The sequence below is a fragment of the Pantherophis guttatus genome, chromosome 1, assembly GCF_059756535.1.
Source record: "Pantherophis guttatus breed Tessera chromosome 1, ASM5975653v1, whole genome shotgun sequence".
NCBI lineage: Eukaryota > Metazoa > Chordata > Lepidosauria > Squamata > Colubridae > Pantherophis > Pantherophis guttatus.
The window spans coordinates 346025756-346036631 of record NC_142063.1 but is presented as its reverse complement, the minus strand read 5'-3'; positions in this window follow the sequence as shown (position 1 = coordinate 346036631).

Sequence of the window (10876 nt, the reverse complement as noted above, 5' to 3'; positions counted from 1 at the left end):
CTTATCATATTTGTACAGAAAAGGAGCAAGAATCCATTGTGACAAAAGGACAATGGTGCTTGTGTTGCAGCACCTATTTCATTCTGTCATCACAGAAAAATACAGGTACAAGTAGTCTTTGACCGGTCACTTAGTGATGGTTGGAAATTACACTGGACCTCTGAGTATACCTACTGTAAGAACCAGTTGTCTGAAAGTTGAATCTTGGCAACTGGACTTTTCTTGGTTTCTAAACATTTTGCTGCTTGTTAAGGACTGAAGCTTCCTGTATAAGTAGAGAAAGGTTCAAATCGGCAAAAGGAATCCAGTTGCCATTACTCAACTTCCAAACGACTCTATCGGGATGACTCTGAATCTTCATCACCATTAAGATCCATCCAGTTTCGAAGTTCTGACTGGTTTCCCTCCTGCAGTTAGGCATTTATGGCTGTCTGCAGTATCATGTGACCATGTTTTATGACAGTTTTGTCAAAACCAATGTTTCTGGTATTTGGCAAATCTCTGATTGCTTTAACTGTTGTGTTTGCACAGTCACCACAAGCCAAAACTAGGTTCACCATATAGCAATAGGGCTTAGCCTTCACAGTGCTTTCAAGCCCTCTAAGCAGTTTATAGAGTGGGCATCTTGCCCTCAACAATTGGGGTTCCCATTTTATCTACCTTGGAAGGATTGAAGGCTGAGTCAAGCTTGAACCAGTCAGGATCAAACTGCTGGCAGTGAGCAGTGAGTTAGCCTGCAATACTGCATTTTAACCACTGCATCGCCAAGTGGGTGACGATGTAGCTTAGTCATGAGTCACTACTGATGGGCAAGCTCCATTACAGTTGTGAACTCAAGGTCTTTGCATGTACTATATATGCAACACCCAGCTCCCCACGTATGAGCATGCGTGCGAGGGGTGGGATTAAAAAATGTGAGCAACCTGCACCACAGCGGGAAGGAGGGTGTTTTTGCCCTCCCCAGGCTCCGGAAGCTGGAAACTGGCCCGTTTCCGGACTTCTGGAACTCCTGGGAGGCCTATTTTTCGCCCTCCCCAGGCTCTGGAGGCTTTCCCCAAGCCTCCAGGAGGGTGAAAACTGCCTCTCCGAGGCTCTGGAAACCCTCCGGAAGCTGGAAAGTAGCCCATTTCCGCACTTAGAAAGCATGCATATAGCTCCCCCGTGCATGTGTGCGCATCTCCCGTATGTACACCAGCCTCTGCGCATTCAAAAATCAGCTGGCCGGTGGGAGGCGGCATATGTGCAGTGGACATGAGCTGGGCAATTGCTCGTGTGCCCGCACAGAGGGCTCTGCGTGCCAAGTGTGGCACGCGTGCCATAGGTTCACCATCACGGCTATAGAGCATGGAAAATAATCTTTGCTTTAGACATTTCTTGCATTTGCTGGTGAATGGACAGAAAGATTGAAGCAAAAGGAGTCAAGCCACGAAGGCAGCAGCATCAACGGGACATAAGTAAAGTGCACATAACCAATTTTAGCAAATCATAAAAGAACATTAGGCATTTTTAAACTCCTTGAAATACACAAAGGGATAAGGACGAAAGGCCCAGAGTGAATTTGTAAACGCCAAAGTAAAAATCTTACTACGTGACCTACCACTCCCAACACTGAAAAGCCAAAAATAACTTAAACCGTCAAGTCAGAGCTTCTGGAAGATGCTAACCATGGCCTGCTGAGCTTAACTGCACATGTGCACTTTTGCATCACGTGACCTGTCTTGTTTATGATGCCTTTGAAACTGACACATCCTGAATTTCAACAATCGCATCAGGCATCCCTTTATCGCAAATTGGGCAGCAAAAGACTTTCCTGGGCTGGAGCCTATTTTAGGAGTTCTAATTCTGGGCGTTGGAGTTAAAAGACTGAAAAAAAAAACCAAGTTCAGAGGGCTGTGACAACTTGGATAAAATGGGGAGTATAGACCAGTGATGGCTAACCTTTTTGCCCAAAGTGGAGGGAGTGCGGGGAGGTTGCGTGCGCACATGCCCAAACCCATAATTCAAGGCGCCCCGTCTCCCGCACATGTGCACCTGACCCTGCACTCCCCTTGCTTTTGGCACGTGATGGCATGGTGGGGCTGGTAGGCCTGTTTTTCGCCCTCCCCAGGCTCCAGACGCTTTCTAGGAGCCTGGGGAGGGCGAAAATGGTCTTTTCCACCCCTCCAGAGGCCCTCTGGAGGCCGGAAACAGCCTGTTTCCCAACTTCTGGTGGGCCCAGAAGACCTGAAAATCAGCTGGTCGACACGTGCATGTGCGCTGCAGCTGAGCTAGAGCAATGCTTGCATGCCCACCGATATGGCTCCACGTGCCACCTGTGGCACATGTGCCATAGGTTCGCCATCACGGGTATAGACAGTCCTTGACTTACACAACCACAATAAGAGCCCACACAGTTGAGCCCATCGTTGGTTGCTTATCAAGCAAGCTCACTCAAGGTCAATAAATGTGTACCCTCGAAATATTTGGATTGCTATTAGACTAAGCACACAGGTAGTCCTCAATCTTATCTCTAATTTTAAAAATATAGCCATTTTAACATTTAAACAAAATTCTTAATTCAAATAATACTACATAATACTAAGTAATATATATTACTTACGTAATAAGGGAAGGATTTATATTCCTTGTGTCAACTTGCAAAGCTTTCAAGTTGCCAAGAGCAGGAGGGAGGGAGAACTGATAGAGCTGATTGATTTCCCTAACTGAAGCTGCATTCCATAGATGCTTTCTTACCGCAATCAGTCGGAGGGTGTTGGGTTTCACAGCCAGCCAAAGGGGTGAATTGGAGAATGTGATTTATGACATGGCCAGAGAGGAGGGGAGAGACAGGGTCATAGGGGAACGTAAATCTACGTAGGATCAGTCCTAACTGCATCCGAGTATTGCCGGAAGCTGCTCCTAATAAATGACTGTATTTCTTTTGAAGTTCGGCTCATGGCTCATGAATTAATTAGGGCATCTTTCGGAAACTTCACACCTTGCAGACAGCTAGTCATTTATAATAAATCTTTCCCCACTATCCAGTCAGAGCTGAAGAAGCTTCTCGGATGAGAAGTGAAACGTCTTCAAAACCAGAAAGTCTAGTTTCCTATTGGAAAAAAAAAAACACCTTTGGCACAGAGATTGACGTGTCCTAAGGCCAGAAGTCCGAGTGACCCATCTTAAATTTTAAATTGTTTCTTGTTCTGCCCTCAGGAGCTTTGGAAAATACATTGTCCCGCCCCCCACTCTTCTTTGGGGCAGACCCTCAAATAACACCCTTAAAATGCTCAGTTCTCAGTAAGTTTTTATTAACATTTCTACACTTCATTTCTGACATGTTCGTTTCGATTAAGACAATAATTCTTCCTTGAAGACAGTAACGGATTTGGAGGTGGGTGGGGGAAATACAGGTAGTCCTCGACTTACGACCACAATGGACCCCCTACATTCCATTGCTAAGCAAGATAGTTGTTCCCAGAGAGGGTCCTGCAAATAATGGGGTTCACCATCTTGAATAACGGGGGTTCACACTTTGGCAGCCAATGTGGCTTTGAAGGAACGATATCCTTTACAAACCAGCTGCAGCTTCTGGATACTCTTCAAGGGCAGCCCCACAAAGAGTGCATTGCAGTAATCCAGCCAGGAGATGGCCGAAGCATCCGTGACTGCCTGTTCCCGGAAAGGACACAATGGGCACACACAACCCCAGTTGTGCAAAAGCCTTTCTGGCTGTCACACCTTCCTTTTCCTCTCTTTCTCCTTCCTCTGGAAAATTCTAAATTTGGAAAGTTCATAAATGGTTTGACATTCCGTTACCCTTTTAAAGAGAGTCCTTGGTTTATGGTCACCACTGGTCGTATTTCCGTTGCTAAGCGAGACAAGTTGTGCAGTGAGTTTTTCGCCCCATTTTACGACCTTGCATGCCATAGTTGTTAAGTGAATCACTGCAGAAGTTAAGTTAGAAACAGGGTTAAGTGAATCTGGCTACCCCATTGACTTTGTCAGAAGGTCGCAAAAGGAGATCATGTGACCCTGGGACATTGCGACCGTCATAAATATGAACCAGTTGGCCAGTATTTGAATTTTGATCACTCGACCTCAGGGAATTCTGGGAGTGGAAGTGCACCCATCTTAAAGCATGCTGACTGGGGGATTCTGGGAGTGGAAGTCCATCCCTCTTAAAGCATGCTGACTGGGGGATTCTGGGAGTGGAAGTCCACCCGTCTTAAAGCATGCTGGCTGGGGAATTCTGGGAGTGGAAGTCCACCCGTCTTAAAGCATGCTGGCTGGGGAATTCTGGGAGTGGAAGTCCACCCATGTTAAAGCATGCTGGCTGGGGAATTCTGGGAATGGAAGTCCACCTCTCTTAAAGCCTGCTGGTTGGGGAATTCTGGGAGTGGAAGTGCACCCATGTTAAAGCATTTCTGGCTGGGGAATTCTGGGAGTGGAAGTCCACCTCTCTTAAAGCCTCCTGGTTGGGGAATTCTGGGACAGGAAGTGCACCCATGTTAAAGCATGCTGGCTGGGGAATTCTGGGAGTGGAAGTCCACCCATCTTAAAGCATGCTGGCTGGGGAATTCTGGGAGTGGAAGTCCACCCTTCTTAAAGCCTGCTGGCTGGGGAATTCTGGGAGTGGAAGTCCACCCATCTTAAAGCCTGCTGGTTGGGGAATTCTGGGAGTGGAAGTCCACCCATGTTAAAGCATTTCTGGCTGGGAAATTCTGGGAGTGGAAGTCCACCTCTCTTAAAGCCTCCTGGTTGGGGAATTCTGGGACAGGAAGTGCACCCATGTTAAAGCATGCTGGCTGGGGAATTCTGGGAGTGGAAGTCCACCCATCTTAAAGCATGCTGGCTGGGGAATTCTGGGAGTGGAAGTCCACCCTTCTTAAAGCCTGCTGGCTGGGGAATTCTGGGAGTGGAAGTCCACCCATCTTAAAGCATGCTGGCTGGGGAATTCTGGGAGTGGAAGTCCACCCATCTTAAAGCCTGCTGGCTGGGGAATTCTGGGAGTGGAAGTCCACCCATCTTAAAGCATGCTGGCTGGGGAATTCTGGGAGTGGAAGTCCACCCATCTTAAAGCCTGCTGGTTGGGGAATTCTGGGAGTGGAAGTGCACCCATGTTAAAGCATTTCTGGCTGGGGAATTCTGGGAGTGGAAGTCCACCTCTCTTAAAGCCTGCTGGTTGGGGAATTCTGGGAGTGGAAGTGCACCCATGTTAAAGCATTTCTGGCTGGGGAATTCTGGGAGTGAAAGTCCACTTCTCTTAAAGCATGCTGGCTGGGGAATTCTGGGAGTGGAAGTCCACCCATTTTAAAGCATGCTGGCTGGGGGATTCTGGGAGTGGAAGCCCAACGCTCTTAAAGCCACCAAAATTGGAAAAATACTGAGCTAGTGTGATACAGAGATTTATCATGAAATAAGCAAGTCAACTGAGGTCCGCAGGAGTTGATACCAAGAAGACAATACACGGAAAGTGAGATGTGGGAAGCTTGTTTATTTAAAGAAAAAAAATAGCCATAACTGAGTTCTCCCTTGGGCTAAGCCAAGCCACAAACCTGGTTTCATTCATGCATCTTGTGAAACATTTTTTCCCCTTCTCTGAGAACAGGAATTGTTGTGGTCCATCTGAAACAAATAGGGTTTTTTTCCCTTTTGTTTTCTTTATCAGCAGCTGGGAAGTAAATCAACCCTACACAATATTTTCTCCAATCAAAATATATCGCTGTGTTGGAAGGCAGCCCAGAAAAACAAGCCATTAATTTTGACTGTCCTGCATTTTCCCAGAAACGGATCAGCTAATGCAGCCCTTGGCGAGAGGAATGTTGAAGATACGTCATTATATCAAATATTACGGTGAAACACACGGATTCAGAGAAGGGGGTATGTGTTATGGTAACACATAACACGATGCACTTTGCTAAATGAATTAAAGAAAATAACCTCTTCCATGGCTGTAGCTAAAAGCTTCAAAAATGATGGTTGTGTTGTCAGGGGAGCTATTTTCAACTTAACTATTGTAAGGTGGGTGGACTTCAGTTCCCAGAATTCCCAAGGCAACATGGCTGGCTGGGGGATTCTGGGAGTGGAAGTCCACCCCTCTTAAAATATGCTGGCTGGGAAATTCTAGGAGTGGAAGTCCTCCCTTCTTAAGGCATGCTGGTTGGGGAATTCTGGGAGTGGAAGTCCACCCCTCTTAAAGCATGCTGGCTGCGGAATTCTGGGTGTGGAAGTCCACCCCTCTTAAGGCATGCTGGTTGGGGGATTCTGGGAGTGGAAGTCCACCCCTCTTAAAGCATGGTGGCTGGGGAATTCTGAGAGTGGAAGTCCACCCCTCTTAAGGCATGCTGGTTGGGGAATTCTGGGAGTGGAAGTCCACCCCTCTTAAAGCATGGTGGCTGGGGAATTCTGAGAGTGGAAGTTCACCCCTCTTAAAGCATGCTGGCTGGGGAATTCTGGGAGTGGAAGTCCACCCCTCTTAAAGCATGCTGGCTGGGGAATTCTGGGAGTGGAAGTCCACCCCTCTTAAAGCATGCTGGCTGGGGAATTCTGGGAGTGGAAGTCCTCCCCTCTTAAAGCATGCTGGCTGGGGAATTCTGGGAGTGGAAGTCCACCCCTCTTAAAGCATGCTGGCTGGGGAATTCTGGGAGTGGAAGTCCACCCCTCTTAAAGCATGCTGGCTGGGGAATTCTGGGAGTGGAAGTCCTCCCCTCTTAAAGCATGCTGGCTGGGGAATTCTGGGAGTGGAAGTCCACCCCTCTTAAAGCATGCTGGCTGGGGAATTCTGGGAGTGGAAGTCCTCCCCTCTTAAAGCATGCTGGCTGGGGAATTCTGGGAGTGGAAGTCCACCCCTCTTAAAGCATGCTGGCTGGGGAATTCTGGGAGTGGAAGTCCACCCCTCTTAAAGCATGCTGGCTGGGGAATTCTGGGAGTGGAAGTCCTCCCCTCTTAAAGCATGCTGGCTGGGGAATTCTGGGAGTGGAAGTCCACCCCTCTTAAAGCATGCTGGCTGGGGAATTCTGGGAGTGGAAGTCCACCCCTCTTAAAGCATGCTGGCTGGGGAATTCTGAGAGTGGAAGTTCACCCCTCTTAAAGCATGCTGGCTGGGGAATTCTGGGAGTGGAAGTCCACCCCTCTTAAAGCATGCTGGCTGGGGAATTCTGGGAATGGAAGTCCTCCCCTCTTAAAGCATGCTGGCTGCGGAATTCTGGGAGTGGAAGTCCACCCCTCTTAAGGCATGCTGGTTGGGGGATTCTGGGAGTGGAAGTCCACCCCTCTTAAAGCATGGTGGCTGGGGAATTCTGAGAGTGGAAGTTCACCCCTCTTAAAGCATGGTGGCTGGGGAATTCTGGGAGTGGAAGTCCACCCCTCTTAAAGCATGGTGGCTGCGGAATTCTGGGAGTGGAAGTCCACCCCTCTTAAGGCATGCTGGTTGGGGGATTCTGGGAGTGGAAGTCCACCCCTCTTAAGGCATGCTGGTTGGGGGATTCTGGGAGTGGAAGTCCACCCCTCTTAAAGCATGGTGGCTGGGGAATTCTGAGAGTGGAAGTTCACCCCTCTTAAAGCATGCTGGCTGGGGAATTCTGGGAGTGGAAGTCCACCCCTCTTAAAGCATGCTGGCTGGGGAATTCTGGGAGTGGAAGTCCACCCCTCTTAAAGCATGCTGGCTGGGGAATTCTGGGAGTGGAAGTCCTCCCCTCTTAAAGCATGCTGGCTGGGGAATTCTGGGAGTGGAAGTCCACCCCTCTTAAAGCATGCTGGCTGGGGAATTCTGGGAGTGGAAGTCCACCCCTCTTAAAGCATGCTGGCTGGGGAATTCTGGGAGTGGAAGTCCTCCCCTCTTAAAGCATGCTGGCTGGGGAATTCTGGGAGTGGAAGTCCACCCCTCTTAAAGCATGCTGGCTGGGGAATTCTGGGAGTGGAAGTCCTCCCCTCTTAAAGCATGCTGGCTGGGGAATTCTGGGAGTGGAAGTCCACCCCTCTTAAAGCATGCTGGCTGGGGAATTCTGGGAGTGGAAGTCCACCCCTCTTAAAGCATGCTGGCTGGGGAATTCTGGGAGTGGAAGTCCACCCCTCTTAAAGCATGCTGGCTGGGGAATTCTGAGAGTGGAAGTTCACCCCTCTTAAAGCATGCTGGCTGGGGAATTCTGGGAGTGGAAGTCCACCCCTCTTAAAGCATGCTGGCTGGGGAATTCTGAGAGTGGAAGTTCACCCCTCTTAAAGCATGCTGGCTGGGGAATTCTGGGAATGGAAGCCCACCCCTCTTAAAGCATGCTGGCTGGGGAATTCTGGGAGTGGAAGTCCTCCCCTCTTAAAGCATGCTGGCTGCGGAATTCTGGGAGTGGAAGTCCACCCCTCTTAAGGCATGCTGGTTGGGGGATTCTGGGAGTGGAAGTCCACCCCTCTTAAAGCATGGTGGCTGGGGAATTCTGAGAGTGGAAGTTCACCCCTCTTAAAGCATGCTGGCTGGGGAATTCTGGGAGTGGAAGTCCACCCCTCTTAAAGCATGGTGGCTGCGGAATTCTGGGAGTGGAAGTCCACCCCTCTTAAGGCATGCTGGTTGGGGGATTCTGGGAGTGGAAGTCCACCCCTCTTAAGGCATGCTGGTTGGGGGATTCTGGGAGTGGAAGTCCACCCCTCTTAAAGCATGGTGGCTGGGAAATTCTAGGAGTGGGAGTCCACCCATCTTAAAGCATGCTGGCTGGGGAATTCTGGGAGTGGAAGTCCACCCCTCTTAAAGCATGCTGGCTGGGGAATTCTGGGAGTGGAAGTCCACCCCTCTTAAGGCATGCTGGTTGGGGGATTCTGGGAGTGGAAGTCCACCCCTCTTAAGGCATGCTGGTTGGGGGATTCTGGGAGTGGAAGTCCACCCCTCTTAAAGCATGGTGGCTGGGAAATTCTAGGAGTGGGAGTCCACCCATCTTAAAGCATGATGGCTGGGGAATTCTGGGAGTGGAAGTCCACCCCTCTTAAAGCATGCTGGCTGGGGAATTCTGGGAGTGGAAGTCCACCCCTCTTAAAGCATGCTGGCTGGGGAATTCTGGGAGTGGAAGCCCACCCCTCTTAAAGCATGCTGGCTGGGGAATTCTGGGAGTGGAAGCCCACCCCTCTTAAAGCATGCTGGCTGGGGAATTCTGGGAGTGGAAGCCCACCCCTCTTAAAGCATGCTGGCTGGGGGATTCTGGGAGTGGAAGTCCACCCCTCTTAAGGCATGCTGGTTGGGGGATTCTGGGAGTGGAAGTCCACCCCTCATAAGGCATGCTGGTTGGGGGATTCTGGGAGTGGAAGTCCACCCCGCTTAAAGCATGGTGGCTGGGAAATTCTAGGAGTGGGAGCCCACCCATCTTAAAGCATGCTGGCTGGGGAATTCTGGGAGTGGGAGTCCACCCATCTTAAAGCATGCTGGCTGCGGAATTCTGGGAGTGGGAGTCCACCCATCTTAAAGCATGCTGGCTGGGGAATTCTGGGAGTGGAAGTCCACCCCTCTTAAGGCATGCTGGTTGGGGGATTCTGGGAGTGGAAGTCCACCCCTCTTAAAGCATGCTGGCTGGGGAATTCTGGGAGTGGAAGTCCGCCTATCTTAAAGCATGCTGGCTGGGGAATTCTGGGAGTGGGAGTCCACCCATCTTAAAGCATGCTGGCTGCGGAATTCTGGGAGTGGAAGTCCACCCCTCTTAAAGTATGCTGGCTGGGGAATTCTGGGAGTGGAAGTCCGCCTATCTTAAAGCATGCTGGCTGCGGAATTCTGGGAGTGGGAGTCCACCCATCTTAAGGCATGCTGGTTGGGGGATTCTGGGAGTGGAAGTCCACCCCTCTTAAAGTATGCTGGCTGGGGAATTCTGGGAGTGGAAGTCCGCCTATCTTAAAGCATGCTGGCTGGGGAATTCTGGGAGTGGAAGTCCACCCCTCTTAAGGCATGCTGGTTGGGGGATTCTGGGAGTGGAAGTCCACCCCTCTTAAAGTATGCTGGCTGGGGAATTCTGGGAGTGGAAGTCCGCCTATCTTAAAGTATGCTGGCTGGGGAATTCTGGGAGTGGGAGTCCACCCATCTTAAAGCATGCTGGCTGCGGAATTCTGGGAGTGGAAGTCCACCCCTCTTAAAGCATGCTGGCTGGGGAATTCTGGGAGTGGAAGTCCGCCTATCTTAAAGCATGCTGGCTGGTGAATTCTGGGAGTGGAAGTCCTCCCCTCTTAAAGCATGCTGGCTGGGGGATTCTGGGAGTGGAAGTCCTCCCCTCTTAAAGCACGCTGGCTGGGGAATTCTGGGAGTGGAAGTCCACCCCTCTTAAAGCATGCTGGCTGGGGAATTCTGGGAGTGGAAGTCCACCCCTCTTAAAGCACGCTGGCTGGGGAATTCTGGGAGTGGAAGTCCACCCCTCTTAAAGCACGCTGGCTGGGGAATTTTGGGAGTGGAAGTCCTCCCCTCTTAAAGCATGCTGGCTGGGGAATTCTGGGAGTGGAAGTCCACCCCTCTTAAAGCCTGCTGGCTGGGGAATTCTGGGAGTCAAAGCCCAACCATCTTAAGGCTGGCTGGGGAATTCTGGAAGCTGAAGTCCACCCATCTTAAATTGACTAAAAATGGGAAACACCACTATAGGATCAAAATGACATCCCCTGGCCTTATTTGACAACTGCCCATTTTAACAGAAATAAACGTCAGGTAGTCTTCAACTTACGATCACAATTGAGCCCCATTTTTTTTTTTTTTTGGTTTTCCGAAGCGAGACATTTGTGGTGTGAATTTTGCTCCATTTTACCGCCTTTCTTGCCACCGTCGTTAAGTGAATTACTGCAGTTTGTTAAATTAGGAACACGGTTGGTAAGTGAATCTGGGTTTTTCCCATGGATTTTGCTTGTCAGAAGGTTGCAAAAGGAGATCATATGATCCCGGGACTCT